Here is a 17546-nt window from a genome sequence, read left to right on the forward strand (position 1 = left end):
TCACAGAGAGAGAGAGAGAGAGAGAATGAGCACTCCAGGACCTCCAGCCACTGCAAACAAACTCCAGATAAATGCACCACTTTGCGCATCTGGCTTTACGTGGGTACTGGGGAATTGAACCCTGGTTGTTAGCCATTACAAATACCTCCTTAACTGCTGAGCCATCACTCTGGCCACCAAGTCAATTTTTAAGGTGTTTTACTTGTGGTGCTGGGGTTCAAGCTCAGGGTGTGGTACACAATGTCAATATGCTCCGCACATCTCAGTTACATTCCTTTCTACCACAGAACTATGCCCCGGCGCCCAGATCGACATTCAGCAGTCTTCATTTATACCATTATTTTGTTTACTTCTCTTCTGAGTTGAGCCTGGGAGCCCAGTCCTTTGGGACTCCAAGAGCCAGGGCTTTCTGTACAAAATCCAAGTCACTGAATATATAGGCTTCCGAGGCCAGAGGCTGGGGTATGATCTGGGAATTTGATTTTCAGGATCTCGGAATGGCATTTCAGGTCCTGGTGGGGATGGTGTCTGGGGCTTGAGGCTCTTGTGAGGTAGAAATTCTAGCAAAAAGCAGGGCATTGTATGGATGAAGATAGAGACCTGCTGAAGCACTTGGCGAGTCTGTGAGCCAGACTCTGAAGAGCTGGTGTTTGAGTTTTGGGGTGATGTGAGTGCAGGGTTCTGCAGTAGCATGTGTCGCTTGGGGTGTTGGCTCCTGGGACATCACAGTTCAGCCCGGGTGGCCCAGGAGCCCAAGGGCGTGGCCTCTCCATCACCCATCACTGCTTATCCGACCTGCGCTACTCAGAATGGCCGGAGCAGGCGGCAGGGAGCAGGAGTGGGTGGAAAGCTGTTAATTCTCTACACGAGGGCGCAGTCCTCAGGGTGGGGTCTGACCCCAGGGCCTGGCCACCAACATCTCTTGCTTTGCTGTGTGTGTGTGTGGGGGGGGGGTGCTTCTCCTCCAAGGCAGCCAGGGGCTTCTCTGTGAGGACTTCTGTGAGACCCAGGCACCCCAGATGCCTCAGCCTGCTGAGTGGGGGGTTGCCGGAGGCAGTGCTGTACTGACCAGATGGAAGGTGTCGCAGAGGAGGAGGACGGCGTGGAGTTGGTCCATGGTGGGCTTGTGGCTCCAGACTCATTCCCAGAGGCATCCCAGGGCAGGTCTTGGCATTTCACTGACTCCTGATGCCCAAGGATTTCCCCAGGTCTGGAAATCATTTGATTTCACTTGGGAATTTGATAAGAAAATCAAGTCAGGAAAATAGTGCTGAATGTGTTTCATTATTGGGAAGGCCATTTATGAAGTATTAAAATCAAAAAGGTGCCATCTTTGCAAATATATATATATATATATATACATATATATATATATATATATATATATATATATATATATATATATATATGATTTTTAAAAATTTGTTTATTGAGGTAGGGTCTCACTCTAGCCTAGGCTGACCTGGAATTCACTCTGTATACTCAGGGTGGCCTCGAACTCATCGTGATCCTCCTACCTCTGCCTCCTGAGTGCTGGGATTAAAGGTGTGCGCCACCACGCCCGGCAGCATATGAATTTTTTTCCTTCCTTCTCAAGTTGGGAACTTTCCCTTTTCATGTAAAGGAAACACTTCAAGACTTCCTTGCCCCTTATCTGAATAGTACCGTGTCACTGCCCTTGGCTTTGAGACTGTTAAACCAAAGAAGAGTTACTTGAGTGCAGGCCTTAGTAGCATCCACATCTCTCTGACATCTGAGGTGACTGGTAAGTGATGAAGAGGCAGGTCGTGTCTGGGACACAGTGAGGTGGCCTGGGGTGTGAGGTTTGATCACACTATTCAAATTGGCACAAAATGTAGGAATTAACAATTGTTTCTGAAATTTTCCACTTAGCTTTAGCAGCATTTTTATTTATTCATTTGAAAGACAGAGGGAGGGAGGGAGAGAGAGAGAGAGAGAGCAGTTATAGGCACATCAGGGTATCTGTTGTTACTGACTATGACCTTCACATCAGCCCTGTGGGATGGGCAGAGCGGGGGAAGAGCCCTACGTTATGTAGCAAGTGACGTGACTTGCTCAGAATCACTTACCACAAGGTGATTTGACAAGTGATAGAGTTCGTACTTGGCTGGTGGAGGACCTCTTGATCATGCTACGGACTCCCAACTTAGAACCTTTATATGCGTGTGTTACTGTGGAAGCAAGAGCGTCCAGATGCCCAGAAACTAAAAGGGCCCATGGGGGGAGGGAGAATGGAGAACTTAAAGGAGATGGTAAGGAAAGTAGCAGATCTTCAGGGAGATGACAGTCATGGAAGGGGAGGAGGCTGGGAGATGGGAAATGGGAGAGGGAGGGGGAGGGCTACCTGAAACTAAATACATGTATTAATTTTTAAAAAGTTATAAGAAAGAAAATCACTGCAGCTAAGAGTGGAGCTCAGCGGCATTGTGCATGCAGTTTGAGGCTTTGGTACAACATCCAGCACCAAAGTAAGAAACAGAATTTAAAAGTCACCTAATCTGGCTAGGTATGGTGGCACACACCTTTGATCCCAGTACTTGGGAGGCTGAGGGAGGCAGAGGTAGGAGGATCACTGAGAGTTTGAGGCCACTCTGAGACTACATAGTGAATTCCAGGTCAGCCTGGACCACAGCAAGATCCTGCCTAAGAAAAAGAAGTAAAGAAAAGAAAAACCAACAATAAACTGACACCCAATCCAAAAAGAGCAATACTGGGTATCTCACAGTACCTGACTTCACACTACATTATAAAGCTATGGCAATAAAAACATCATGGGGGCTGGAGTGAGGGAGAGTTGGCTTAGTGGTTAAGGTACTTGCCTGCAAAGCCAGAGGACCCAGGTTCAGTTCCCCAGTACTCACGTGAACCTGATGCCCAAGGTGGCGCATGTGTCTAGAGTTCGTTTGCAGTGACTGGAGGCCCTGGCACACCCATTTTCTCTTTCTCTCAAATAAATAAATAGAAATTAAATATTTTTTAAAAAACAACATGGTACTGGCACAAAACACACAGGTAGACAAATGGAATACAGCAAAAAGTCCAGGAATAAACCCACTACAGTTCCAGATATCTGATTTTAACAAAGTTGCCCAAAACATAGTTTGGAGAAAAGATAGAAACAGATCCCCATCTCTCACTCTTAAAAAAATGGTGTGGGAGCTATAGAGATGGCTTAGCAATTAAGGTGCTTGGCTGTGAAGCCTAAGGACTCATATATGACCCTCCAGGTCCCACATACGCCAGATGCACAAAGTGATGCAAGCGTACAAGGGCACACATGCACTCAAGGGGGCCCATGCATCTGGAATTCGATTGCAGTGGCTTGAAGCCCTAACATGCCAATTCTCTCTCTCTCTCTTTCTCTTACATAAAAATACAAAGGCCAGTATGTTGGGCTTGCCTCAAAAAAGAAAAAAAGGGGCTGGAGAGATGGCTTAGCGGTTAAGCGCTTGCCTGTGAAGCCAAAGGACCCTGGTTCAAGGCTTGATTCTCCAGGACCCACGTTAGCCAGATGCACAAGGGGGCGCACGCATCTGGAGTTCGTTTTCAGTGGCTGGAAGCCATGGTGTGCTCATTCTCTCTCTCTCCCTCTCTCTCTCTCTCTCTGCCTATTTCTCTCTCTGTCACTCTCAAATAAATAAATAAAAACGAACAAAAAAATTTAAAAACTAAAAGAGTTGAAAACAAATCAAACACCTGAATATCAGACCAGAAAACTTTGCAACTGCCGAGGGGAGAATACTTCAAGATGTAGACACAGGCAAGGACTTTCTGAAAAGGATTCCAAGAGTTCAGGAAATAATAACAAGAAATGACAGGTGGGATTGCATGAAATGAAGAAGCTTTTTCACAGAAAAGAAAACAATGGGCAGAGCAAGGAGATGGCATACACGCAGCAAGAACATCTCTGACAGCCTCACACCCAGCTGTGGATGGGTCTTTAAAATTGTGAACTGAGGGCTGGAGAGATGGCTTAGCGGTTAAGCACTTGCCTGTGAAGCCTAAGGACCCCGGTTCGAGGCTCAGTTCCCCAGGTCCCACGTTAGCCAGATGCACATGGGGGCGCACGTGTCTGGAGTTCGTTTGCAGAGGCTGGAAGCCCTGGCACGCCCATTCTCTCTCTCTCCCTCTATCTGTCTTTCTCTCTGTGTCTGTCACTCTCAAATAAATAAATAAATAATTTAAAAAATAAAAAAATTGTGAACTGACTCATATATTATTGCTACTCTCACTTTTGGTTAGAGAAGCTTCTCTTTTCAGATGGTGGTGACCTTCGGATGACTCAGAAGGTACAATGTGCCTGAGAAGTGACAGAGGAGTGCTTGGCACTGAAATATCATTATCACATCTTCCAAGGTTCAGGATCCATTGTGGAAGAGGTGTTGGAAAGAATGTAAGAGGCAAAGGAAGGGTAGGACTCCTTACAACATGCTCCTCCAGACACAAAATGGCCTGGATGTCCATGACCTCACAGTGCCTGACACTACCTACACAAGACCATCATAATAGAAGGAAAAGATCATGACATCAAAATAAAAGAGAGACTGATTGAGAGGGGGAGGGGATATGATGGAGAGTGGAGTTTCAAAGGGGAAAGTTGGGGGGGGGGAATTACCATGGATTATTGTCTACAATTATGGAAGTTGTCAATAAAGAAATAAATTTAATTAAATTATGAACTGAGCCAGGTGTGGTGGCTCATGCCTTTAATCCTAGCACTTGAGAGGCAGAGGTAGGAGGACTGTTGTGAGTTTGAGGACACCCTGAGACTACAGAGTGAATTCCAGGTCAGCCTGGGCTAGAGTAAGACCCTATCTCAAAAAACCCAAAACAAAAAATTGTTAACTGAAGTCCCGAAAAGTGCTGCATCTGCCTCAGATAAGGCTAAGTGGGCTGACAATTCTCCTGTAGAGTTGGACTGCTGCAAATGAGCCAAATTACCTTGGGCTATCTTTGGCCCCTCAATGGCCAATTTTGCCTACCTCTGTGTGTGATCTAACATTCACATGATATCAGTTGATCTGGTGCAACCTTTTTGGAATGTACTAGCAGACCCGCTAAGAATGTCATCAGACAGCATCTGAGGTCTGTGGCAGAGATTCACCACCCCCCTTTGCTATAAGCTGCCTGATGGTCAGCCAGTGAGTGTATTTGGAAAGTGTCTTGATTTATGACTTTCTTTGTTCTGTAACTATAAAACCTTCATGAAATTGTTAACATGTTGGAACATGGTGTGTGGGGTAACCCTAATCTGTGTTCCCATCCCTCATTTCCTTTGAGGTGAGAGCTGTGTGTTTTGCATTGACAAAGTATGCATAGAATTTGATAAATATAATAGAATCAAACAAAACCAATCAAAGCAATGAGAAAGTGAGCAGATGAAACAAAGAAACTGTTCTCAAAAGATAAAGGGTTTACTCATAAAATCATGAAATTATGAAATTATGGCACATAAAATCATGAAAGAATGTTTGATACCTATAGCTGATGAAAACTACATTGAGGGGCTGGAAAGGCACTTGCCTGCAAAGCCTAATGACCCAAGTTTGATTCCCCAGTACCCATGAAAAGCCAGATGCACAAAGTGGCATATGTGTCTGGAATTTGTTTGCAGTGGCTAGAGGCCCTGGTTGTACCCATTCTCTCTTTCTTCCTCTCTTTCTCTGTGTGTACAAATATATATATAATTGTTAAAAAGAAAAGTGGGGCCTGGAGAGATGGTTTAGCAGTTAAGGTGCTTGCCTGCAAAGCCCAAGGACCCATGTTTGATTGTCCAGGTCCCGTGTAAGCCAGGTGCTCAAGGCGACATAAGCACACAAGGTCACACATGCGCACAAGGGGGCACATGCATCTGGAGTCTGATACAGTGGTAGAGGCCCCGGAACACCAATTCTCTGTCTCTCTCCCTCTCTTTCTCTCATTAAAAAACAAACAGCATGGGCTGGAGAGATGGCTTAGCGGTTAAGCGCTTGCCTATGAAGCCTAAGGACCCCGGTTCGAGGCTCGGTTCCCCAGGTCCCATGTTAGCCAGATGCACAAGGGGGCGCACACGTTTGGAGTTCGTCTGCAGTGGCTGGAAGCCCTGGCGCGCCCATTCTCTCTCTCTCCCTCTATCTGTCTTTCTCTCTGTGTCTGTCGCTCTCAAATAAATAAATAAAAAATTAAAAAAAAAAAAAAAACAAACAGCAGGGTGTAGTGACGCACGCCTTTAATCCCAGCACTCCGGAGGCAGAGGTAGGAGGATCACTGTGAGTTCGAGGCCACCCTGAGACTACATAGAGAATTCCAGGTCAGCCTGGGCTAGAGCGAGACCCTACTTCGAAGAAACAAAAACCAAAAACCAACCAACCAAACAAAACTACATTGAGGTTCCATGTTACCCCAGTTACAATGGCTATCATTAATGGAATAAAGTCCAACCCACACTAGCAGTGGTACAAGGGAACATGCATACACTGCGAATGGGGTTGAAAATTAGCGTAGCAATCAGTAGAGGTCCCTCAAAAATAGACGAGGCACCACCAGATGACCCAGCTATGTCAGTTCTGGGCACATATGCAAAGGAACACAGATCGGCATGGCACAGAGAGACCTATAGACACCCATGCTCACTGTGGCACTATTCACCAGAGCCGAGTTATGGGGGGTCACTGGGTACCTACCTCTCATCAGATGAACACATTTAGGAAATGCAGTGTATTGACACAGAGACTTTTATTCAGCTGTAATGAATGAAATTATGTCATGTGCAGGAAAATGAACATGAAGATCATCATGTTAAACAAAAAGTCCCAGATTCAGAAAGACATTTCATGTTTTCTCTCATATGCAGAAGACAGATGTGTATGCATGTGTGTGTGTGAGAGACAGAGAGAGAGAGAGAGAAGGAGGGGGGGGGAAGAAAGAGAGACATATTTGGGAAAGGGACTCTGGGACTGGGGAGCAGTACAGGATCATGTAGGGTCCGAGTATGGTCAAAGTCATGACATGCTTCCATGAAAACGTCACAGTGAAACTCACTAGCTTGCACACTACATATATACTCATAAAATATTTAAAAAAATAGAAACAAACAGAAGATAAATTTCATACTGATTGCTCTCTCTTGTCTTCGAACCCTGGAAATCCATGGGGCGAGCTTCCACGTACACCAGGACAGTGCTAGTGATGGAATGGCCTTGGGAAAAAGAGGACAGAGGTTGAGTCCAGGGGAGAGCACAGGCGGGCCCCTGCCGCTCCTGGTGTCGCACAGCCCGTCCTTGGCATTCAGCTCTTTCCAACCCTGCACTCCTTTCTCGGACTTTGGTCATCTCCCCTCTATGCTCAGGACACGGGCTACGAATCCAGGACCCTTCTAGGCCAGATCCTGACGTGTCTGCCTTTGTCTCCAAGAGGCAGCCACTGCTTAAGACCTGTCTGTGATGCTGACATGCCTCCTTTTGTTCCCTCTCTCATATGATCTCAAATGACATTTATCTTCTGTTGGTTTCTGTTTATTATTATTATTTGGGGGGGGTTTCAAGGTAGGGTCTCACTCTGGCTCAGGCTGACTTGGAATTCACTATGTAGTCTCAGGGTGGCCTCGAACTCTCAGTGATCCTCCTACCTCTGCCTCCTGAGTGCTGGGATTAAAGGCGTGCGCCACCACGCCCAGCTACTCTCTTTTCCCTCCTTGCTCCTTGTCAACCTCCACTATCACGTTTCTCTAATATTAGAAACAATGCTGGGAAGGTCAAGGCCATATTGACCCCACCCTGTGGACTCAATTGCCATTCCATCCTAAATCAAGACCACCTGTTGTGGGCCTGGGGCCATGCATTCTGTGGGAGAGAATTCAACAAACACACATCCTTGAAAGAGTTTTCTGAGCCAGGGATGACCTGAGGGAGACATTGGCTCTTCACGACAATTCCATAGCTTACAAGAAGCGATGAACACAACTTGAGAGGCCAAGTAAGCTGTCCACCCCCACCCCTGGTTTACAGTTTGCACGTCAGAGGCAGTAGATGCATGGTGGCCTAAGCAAAATGGACCTGCAGTGTTGGCCTGGGGACCTGGAAGAACTGGGGATGGAGGCCACTGGCAGGGGCGAGGACAGGAAACGGGGCAGTGCCTTCTGGCTGGTGAAACAGGGACCACTTGGACCTGCTGCCCAGAGGCCCTACCCTGACCCCAGTTGAGTTTGGGACAAGAGGCGAGTGGAGTGTGCGAGCTGATGTGACAGCCTCTTCCTGTCTGCCCTTCATGACACCTGCCCTGGCATGGGTGGGCTGGAAGGACAGCTGGCCATGGTCTTTGCTGCAGTTACCATTTCATTGATGGGACAAAATATCCAGCCAGACGCAGCTGATGGCAGGAAAGGGTATATATATTCCAGGCTTATCGTTTGGAGGCGGAGCTCCACCGTGGTGGGCCGGCACCGCAAAGAAGCAGCAAGAGAGGGAGCCAGCTCGCACTGCTGGTACCCCTCCAGGCAGCTGGGGACCCAAGTGTTCAAACCACACGAGTTGATGAGGCAGTGGGGAATATGTCACATTCGAACTGCCACAGCCTCAAATGGGAGTAGCTTCAGGGTTTATTCTCACTCCCAGAACTGTGGGTGTGGACGAAGAACCAGCCATGTGGTGGAGGACGCACGTCTTACCACAAGACTGCAGAAACACCTAGCCGTGTAGCGTAGGACTCCTCAAGGAATATTCATTAACTTACTGCTCTGCTATTATCTTTCTAAAATTTTTTTTGTTACTTTTCTTTATTTATTTGAGAGCGACAGACAGAGAGAGAGAAAAAGAGGGAGAGAGAGAAAGGATGGATGCACCAGGGCCTCCAACCACTGCAAACGAACTCCAGTCATGTGAGCCCCCTTGTGCATCTGGCTGACGTGGGTCTTGGGGAATCAAGCCTTGAACCCAGGTTCTTAGGCTTCACAGGCAAAAGCTTAACCACTAAGCCATCTCTCGAGCCCATTGCTATTATCTTCCTTTTTAGATTTATTTAATTTATTTATTTACTAGAGATGGGGTGGGGAGACAGAGAGAGAGAGAGAGAGAGAGAATGGGCACACCAGGGCCTCTAGCCACTGCAGATGAACTCCAGACACATGTACCACCATGTGCATCTATCTGGCTTATGTGGGACCTGGAGAGTTGAACCTGGGTTCTTTTGATTTGCAGCCAAGCATCTTAACCGCTAAGCCATCTCTCCAGCTTGCTATTATCCTTTATACCAAGCATGGACAGACAGCACCAAACAGAGCATATTGCTCTGAGGCTGGAGAGTTTGAAAAGGGAGGGTCCGACTCTCACAGGCGAGAAGAATTCTGTCCATCTAGTGTCTGTGAGCCAGGTCTGGTCAACTAGAATTTTTTTTTTTTTTTCCCATTTCAGATCAAAACCCAAAGTCCAAATCTAAACTCCTTGTGCACAAATCCCAGGAGATGGGTGCTAGCCAGTGAAAGCCACATGCCAAGACATCCTGCAAAGGCAGAATTCAGAAGATCAAAGCTTGTGACGAGGATTGTTCTTAACTAGAAAAGCAGAGAGAGGGCTGGAGGGTGGCTTAGCAGTTAAGGCATTTTCCTGCAGAGCCAAAGGACGCAGGTTCGATTCCCCACGTTAGCCAGATGTACAATGGGGTGCACACATCTTGAGTTCGTTTGCCCATTCTCTCACTCTCTCTCCCTGTTTCTCTGTCGCATAGATAAATAAAAATAAAACATTTACAAAAACAAAAGCAGGGGACATCACAGATGTGTGTGGTGCCCATGGGCATAATTCTTGTTTCGTTGTCACCATAATGCGAAGGGGACACATAGTTCTCATTTCTCTCTGTTCTCTATGCCTGCCTCAGTTTCCAGAGAATGGGCACACCCAACTCCTCCCATGGGCTCCCGCTCCAAGGGGGTTCTCTACCTGTAGAGGCTTCCTTGCCAGGGCTCCTGGTGCACTGCCCGCACACCCTCCAGCCTGTAAAGACACAAACAGCAGCATAGGGTCTCGCCCATCCCTTCCACACCCACCAAGATGCACACACCGGGCGCTTCGGTTTGTGTGCCGTTTGATCCCCAAGGGCTCGTACCCTGGTGGCTTGGTCCTTGGTGACACAATGTGGAGACCTTTCAGAGGTGGCCTGAAATTCTTGCCCTTACATCGGGAACGTGGGGACTGGGTGGATCTCTGGACAGAGCATGCCCAGAAGTCCAATCTTTCTCAGCACCTAACTTTCATCTCGTCGTGTGAGTGAGTTGGGGTGACCCATGGTTTTCATTAGTGGTGTCCATATGAAGTTCCATAAAGGAAATCACTCTGAGGTGACGTCACCTGGCAAGTCCTGTCTGCACAGATATGTTGCTCATGGTGGTGGCATTATAACATTGGGTGGGTGCCATAAGAGAAGGTGGTGGCCCCCAAATGAAGCCCAGAGGACACTCGAAGGAATGTACGAGTGTCAACATGGAGGATCTCTTCAGCCCATTTTGGGTGGCACTTTACAAAATTTCTTCCCAAGCACAATGGGACAGTGAGGACAATGCTCCCTATCCTAAGTTTGTCCCTGACACTGTCCAATGCCAGGGCCATTGGGCATTAGACTTACACGTGACATTCCTCCTCAAAGGAAACTGCCTTTGGCCATCTATAAGCTACATAGTTCCTTGTCTGAAGTTGAGTGACAGAGAGAGAGAGGCCAAGCCAACAACATGTCTACCTCACACAGGGACAAAGGACATCCTGACCGTCATAATAGACTGCTTCTCCTCCTCTTCTGGGCAGTCACAGGGCATCCCCTCCATCACGACCTTTGGGACATCAAGTAGGAAGCAGTAAATACCCCTCCATTGGCCTTGCTGGTGAACGACTCAGGGCGGGGAGGGGGCCTTCCTTGGTGTGGAAATGGGGCTTGGCTTGATGGAGGTGACCACGGGGCGAGCACAGACTTGATTTCTGTTGGGACGTGCTCCGCTCCTTTGAGGGCAAAGGGAGTCAAAGGATTGGAACCAGAGACAACTGAAAACTAGAGACATGGGCTGGAGACGCTGAGATGACTCAGCGATTAAGGTGCTTGCCTGCAAAGCCTAACAACCTGGGTTTGATCCATTACTTGAGACAAAATGTGGGTACCAGTACCCACGCGAGCTAGCTGCACAAGGTGACGCGTGTATCTAGAGTTCAGTTACAGTGGCTGTAGGCCCTCGTACGCCCATATTCTTTCACTCTTGCCTCTTTCTGTATCTCTTTGCTTGCAAATAAATCAATAAAATATTGTTGTAAATATTTTTGTTCATTTTATTTGTGAGAGAGAGGCAGACAGAGATGGATACACACATACACACACACACAGAGAGAGAGGGAGAGAGAGACAGAGAGACAGAGAGACAGAGAATGGGCATGCCAGGGCCTCTAGCCACTGCAAACCAACTCCAGATGCATGCACCACCTGATGCTGCTGGCTTGCATGGAATCAAACCTGGGTCCTTAGGCTTCACAGGTGAGTGTTAACCACTAAGCCATCTCTCCAGCCCTAAATAAAATGTTTTAAAAAAATAACCCCCAGAGACACAAAAGGATGAATTCACTGTGACAGTGGCCTCAGTGGTCTGATGAGTGCCTCTGCTGTCCCTCTCAGCTCTATCCCTTCACCAAGGTACCCATCACCACTTCTCAGGTGAGGAACTAGAAGATGAACCTGGTGGGTTCTCATCGGCTCAAACGAGGATGAGGATGATCTTTGAGGAAGAAAACACTGCCTGACCCCCACAGCCATCAGCAGCAGCAACATGGGCTCTGACCCAGGAATGGGATGGAGCTTTCAAGATCCTCTTCCATGGAAGCCTGTGGAACTCAAGTCATGTCATTGACCGGAGCAAGTGAGTCTCTGTGATCCTCTCATCGGCCTCTACCCTGCCTGCCCTGTAGGTCTCAGTCCTTACGCTGACTGGACAGAGGGATGTGGTCCCTTGAACGCACAGTATTAGAGACAAAATACACAAGCCTTCAGTCATAGTGTTTTATATATTGACATGTAAGTCACATGACATAAACTCACCTTCTTTTTTAAAAAAATATTTTAATTTTATTTGAGAGAGAGAGAGAGAGAGAGAGAGAGAGAGAGAGAGAGAGAGAATGGGTATGTCAGTGCCTTCAGCCACTGAAAACAAATTCAAGAAGCATGAGCCACCTTGTGCATCTGGCTTACATGGGTCCCGGGGAATCGAACCTGGGTCCTTTGGCTTTGCAGGCAAACACCTTAATGGCTAAGCCATCTCTTCAGCCCTAAACTCCCCTTCTAACAGTGCATTTCAGTGGGCCTGGTATTCTCAGGCTTTGGAGTCATTCCCACTATCAGCCCAGGACACTTTTCATCACACCTGAATGAAACCTTATTCTCAGTATAGCCAACATTCTCTCCCTGCTACCCTGGCCTTGACAACCTCTCATCTACTTTCTGTCTCTAGATATTCCTGTTCTGGACATTTAACGCAACCATGACTGCATGATCATATCCAGTCTATTGCCTTTGGTGCCTGCCTTTGGCTAGTGAAAGGCAGTCAGGTTCGTAATTCAGCATTCCATTTGTTGATGGCTGAGTGGTGGAGGTGTTAAAGCAGCCCACTTTATTTTTTCATGATCAGTTGGTAAGAAATGGCCTATTTGCCTTTCTTGGCTCTTATAAATAGTGGTAATGTGAGCACTCTATGACCATATGAACATGCTTTTAATTTCTCCTGAGTGTGTTAGTGGCTGAGCCGTATGGTAATAGGGTAGTCTGAATGTGTGGCTCCCAATAGACTCAGGTGTTTTCTTAAAACTTCTCTCCAGGACTGGAGAGATGAATCCATGATTAAGGCGCTTGCCAGCAAAACCTAATGACCCAAGAGGCACATGCATCTGGAGTTCGTTTGCAGTGGCTACAGGCCCTGATGCGTCCATGCTCATTCTCTCCTTGTAGACAAATAAATAAAATATTTTAAAAAAGAATTGAAGATAACTATACCTAAAAGTTTAAAGGACAATATGATAATGATTAGTTATCAAGATAGAAAATAACAATAGGGCTAGAAAGATGGCTCAGCAGCTGAGGCACTTGCCTACAAAACTTAACGACAGTGGTTTGATTCCCCAGTACCCAGGTACCCTCATGAAGCTAGATGCACCAAGTGACACATGCATCTGAAGTTCCCTTGCAGTGGCTAGAGACCCTGGTGAGTCTCTTCTTTCTCCCCCACCTCCCGCTTGCAAATAAATAAATAAACGTATTTTTTTTAGGGGCTGGAGGGATGGCTTAGCAGTTAAGGTGTTTGCCTGCAAAGCCAAAGGACCCAGGTTCGATTCTCCAGGACTGACGATAGCCAGATGCACAAGGGGGCCCATGCGTCTGGAGTTCGTTTGCAGTGGCTGGAGGCCCTGGTGCACCCATTCTCATTCTCTCTCTCTCTCTCACTTTTTCTGTCAAATAAGTAAATAAAATATTTTAAAAATATTTTAAAAAATTATCTCCAGCTGCCTGGCTGGAGGAGGTGTCACTGTGGGTGGCTTCTGGGGTCCAGCCCTAAGGTGTTTCTGGGGGTGGATCTGAATCCCAGGCCAAAGGTGCGCAGAACCGTCTGCATCCTGCCTGGGTCCCTGCTGCTTGCTAGCGACCCCTGCTGGTGGCTGCTGTTGGTGTGTGCTGACTGCTGCTGTCTCCCTATGCTTGCATTTAGGAATGGAAGCCAGCTGCTTCTGCCATTATGGGACGTCCCCCTGGATCTGCAAGCGTCAAATAAATCCCTTCCTCCTACGGGACTGTGTCTGGTTTGGAAGTTCATCCCAGCAATGTGGAGCTGACTACTTCAGTTTTTCGGGAATTGACAAGATCTGTTTCTTATAATTGCAGAAGCAAGGCATGACAGTTTCTGTGACACCATGTTGCTGGTCACGCCGACTTAGAGCTGGAGTTAGTTTTCCCACAAACCTCTGTAGATGGTAATCCACTCTGCTGTTCTCTGCCACAGCCTTTTAAATCACTTTTATTAGGATATGTTGTTGTTGTTGGAATTGTTTTTGAGGTAGGGTCTTGCTCTAGCCCAGGCTGACCTGGCCTGGAATTCATTATCGAGTCTCAGGCTGGCCTCGAACTCACAGAGCTCCTCCCACCTCTGCCTCTCTAGTGCCGGGACTAAAGGCATGCGCCACCACGCCCGGTTCTAGGATGCGAGTTCCACGCTATTTCAAGTTGTTGATTTCTTGCACATGTTGGCTAAATTTTTTTCCCCAAGATTTGGGAAGTTTGAGGTCTTACTACTTCATATACTCGTTCTTCTCCTCTTTCCTCTCTCATCTCTTCCTGGGCCTGTCTTATGCCAGTGCTGCAGTGCTTGATAGTGTCCCACAGTCCCAAGAGACTCTCTCATTAAGTGACTTTACCCACTGTGACCCAGGCTCAATCCTGTCACATATTGATTTGCAAGTTCCCTGTTTCAGGCTGAACTGTGTCCTCCAATGTACAAGCCCCATTTTCGGAGCCTTCATTGGAGATCGTGTGTTTTATCAATTAAGAGTTTTGAGGGCTGGAGAGATGGCTCAGCAGTTAAAGTACTTGCCTGGGAAGCCTAAGGACCCAGGTTAGATTCCCCAGTGCTCATGTAAGCCAGCTGCACAAGGTGGCACGTGATTCTGGAGTTTGTTTGCAGTGGCTGGATGCCCTGGTGCACCCATTCTCTGTAACTGCCTCTCTATCAAATAAATATAAAATATTTTTTTAAAAAGATGTCTGTGCAGGGTTAGGGTGGGTCCTAATTCAATCTACACAAAGAAAATGTAGACAAACTGACACAGAGGGAAGAGGGATGAGTAGAGCAGCTAGAAGCCGAGATCAGCCAGAACTCTCTGGCAACCGGGGGAAGAAGCTACAAGGAGATGGAGAAGGGCGATTCCCTGCAGCTGTCGAACGGAGCAGGGCCCACCTGCACCTTGTCGTTGGACTTGCGTCCTCCACCCCTGCGGCCCAGTGACCTTCTGCTGCTTTAGGCACCCAGGTTTCATTTGTTCAGGCAACTGTAGGAACCCGGCTGAAGGTTTTCTATTGAAATTTTAGGTTGAAGATATGCTTTTCAACTTTAGAAATTCTGTCCAACTCTCTCTCTCATCATTGACATTGTTATTTTCTAAATTTATTATGATTATTTATTTGCAAGCAGAGGGAGACAGAGAGAAGATATATAGACAGACAAACGGGAGCAGCAAAGTGCCTAGCTGCTGAAAATGTTCCAGATGCATGCACCACTGTGTGCATCTGGCTTTACGGGGGTGCTGCAGAATTGAACCACAGTCATTAAGCTGTGTAAGTGCCTTAGATGCTAAGCCATCTCTCCAGCCCTATTGTTGTTATTTTCTATTTGATAACTAATCATCATCATATTGTTTTTAAAAGACTTTTAGATATATTTACTTTTAGTTATTTTTTTTTGGTAAATTATTTTTTGGTTTTTCGAGGTAGGGTCTCACTCTAGCTCAGGCTGACCTGGAATTCACTATGTAGTCTCAGGGTGGTCTTTAACTCACAGCAATCCTCCTACTTCTGCTTCCCAAGTGCTGGGATTAAAGGTGTGGGCCACCATGTCTGGCTCCCTTTTAAAAAATATTTTTTTATTTATTTATCTGCAAAGAGAGAGAGAGAGAGAGAGAGAGAGAGAGAGAGAGAGAATGAGAATGGGCATGCCAGGGCCTCTAGCCACTACAAAGAACTCCAGATGCATGTGCCACTCTCTGTGTGCATCTGGCTGTACATGGGTACTGAAGAATTGGTCTTTAGGCTCTACAGGCAAGTGCCTTAACCACTGAGATATCTCTCCAGCTGCCCCCATCAGTTCTTTAAATATACTTATGAGAGTGGATAGAGTCTTGGTCTAATAAGTCTAATGTCTGGACTTCTTTAAGGACAGTAACTATAATTTTTCCCTTATACTTCAGCCTGGGCTGGGAGGTCCCAAGAACACCTCCAATGTTTGTGACTCTTTAGGAAGACCCACTGGGCACAGCACTCATCAGACACACGGCTGTGGGTGGGAGAGCGGAGGCAGAGCTAAGTAGATGGAAAGCTGTGGAGCATGGGCGCACTCCTCCAGCCCTGAAGGCACACACAATCCCTCCAGCAATGACTGTGGCCTCAGGTCTCCCAGCAATGCTCAGACAGTAAGAGTATTGTGTTGCAGATAAATACACAGATATGCGAGGGCTCGGGGTGTCCTGGGGAGCTGGGGGTGTGCTGGTAGACTGAATAGGCCTCTTCCCCGCACATGCCCAGATTCCAGTACGTCAGAGAGAACAGGTCAGTGGACCACCATGAATGTTGCCTTGGTGCGCTCCAATCCCAACTGGCTCAGGACTCAACATTCCAAACCAACTGCCCGTGTGACAGTTGCATAACTAATTAGCTGAGCCCTAACTGTCCAGAGCCGGAGCGTTGAGAGGAAGCAACGGGGAAGGCAGCTTGCTGAGCCAGGGCTTGGATGGTTCGGGGAAGGTCTACGGGCGCTCAGCATCCTGTTGCCAAAGATCCGACCAATCAAAGAGGCAGCCTGGACACAGGACAGGCTGATAATGGCCCGAGGCTGACCTGCCGTGGACAGGGGCCTTTCTGCTCATGTCCCTTGCTCACGGACACTCGGTCTCTCGTCAGGCCAGAGGCAGTCACTATGGAGCCATCTCCTGAAAGGCCTCTCTGCAAAGCCTGCAGTGGCCTGGCTGTGACGGCGGTGTCTGCACCTGTGTCCGGGTGTTGGGCCACGTGTCTGTCGTGATGTTGCAGATCCTTACTTGGGCATAACTATTGGCATAACAATTGATTTTGTGGATCATAGAACACTTTTATACTTTAATGAATGTTTTATGATCCTTTTGTGTATGTGCCTCAAACAATAACCCTGGAAAATACATTTCAAATGAGAGCACAAGCCGGGCGTGGTGGCGCACGCCTTTAATCCCAGCACTCGGGAGGCAGAGGTAGGAGGATCGCCATGAGTTCGAGGCCACCCTGAGACTACAGAGTGAATTACAGGTCAGCCTGAGCTAGAGTGAAACCCTACCTCAAAAAACCAAAAAAAAAAAAAGAAAAAAAGGACAACCTGGCCTTCTCAATTAGCTTTATAGAGCTCATAATTGCGGATTTTCTGTTGCTGTAACAAAATGCCCAAGTTTAGGCATTTAACAGGCTAAAAGCTTTGTCTCCCAGCTTTGTAAGGTCAGGAGCATTTCACCAGCTTATGCTCTCATCCAGGCGCAGACTTTGGACTGTGTCACATCCTGGGGATGGCCTTATTATGGAAACAAATCCAATGATCATCCATCACACATCACTGTGAGAAAATTAGTTTGGATTCAACTGACCTGTTCGAGTTGGACTTTTAATACTGATTATCAGGGCTAAGGTGGCCAGGTGGGCTGACATTGCTAGTGGCTTAGCGGAGGGAGGCTGGGCAGGGAAATGGCTGTACTCTGGGAGAGCGGGCTCTCCTGACCTTCCTCTCCAGAGTTCACTTTCACCACTTT

The sequence above is a fragment of the Jaculus jaculus genome, chromosome 13 (assembly GCF_020740685.1).
Source record: "Jaculus jaculus isolate mJacJac1 chromosome 13, mJacJac1.mat.Y.cur, whole genome shotgun sequence".
In the NCBI taxonomy this organism is placed as follows: domain Eukaryota; kingdom Metazoa; phylum Chordata; class Mammalia; order Rodentia; family Dipodidae; genus Jaculus; species Jaculus jaculus.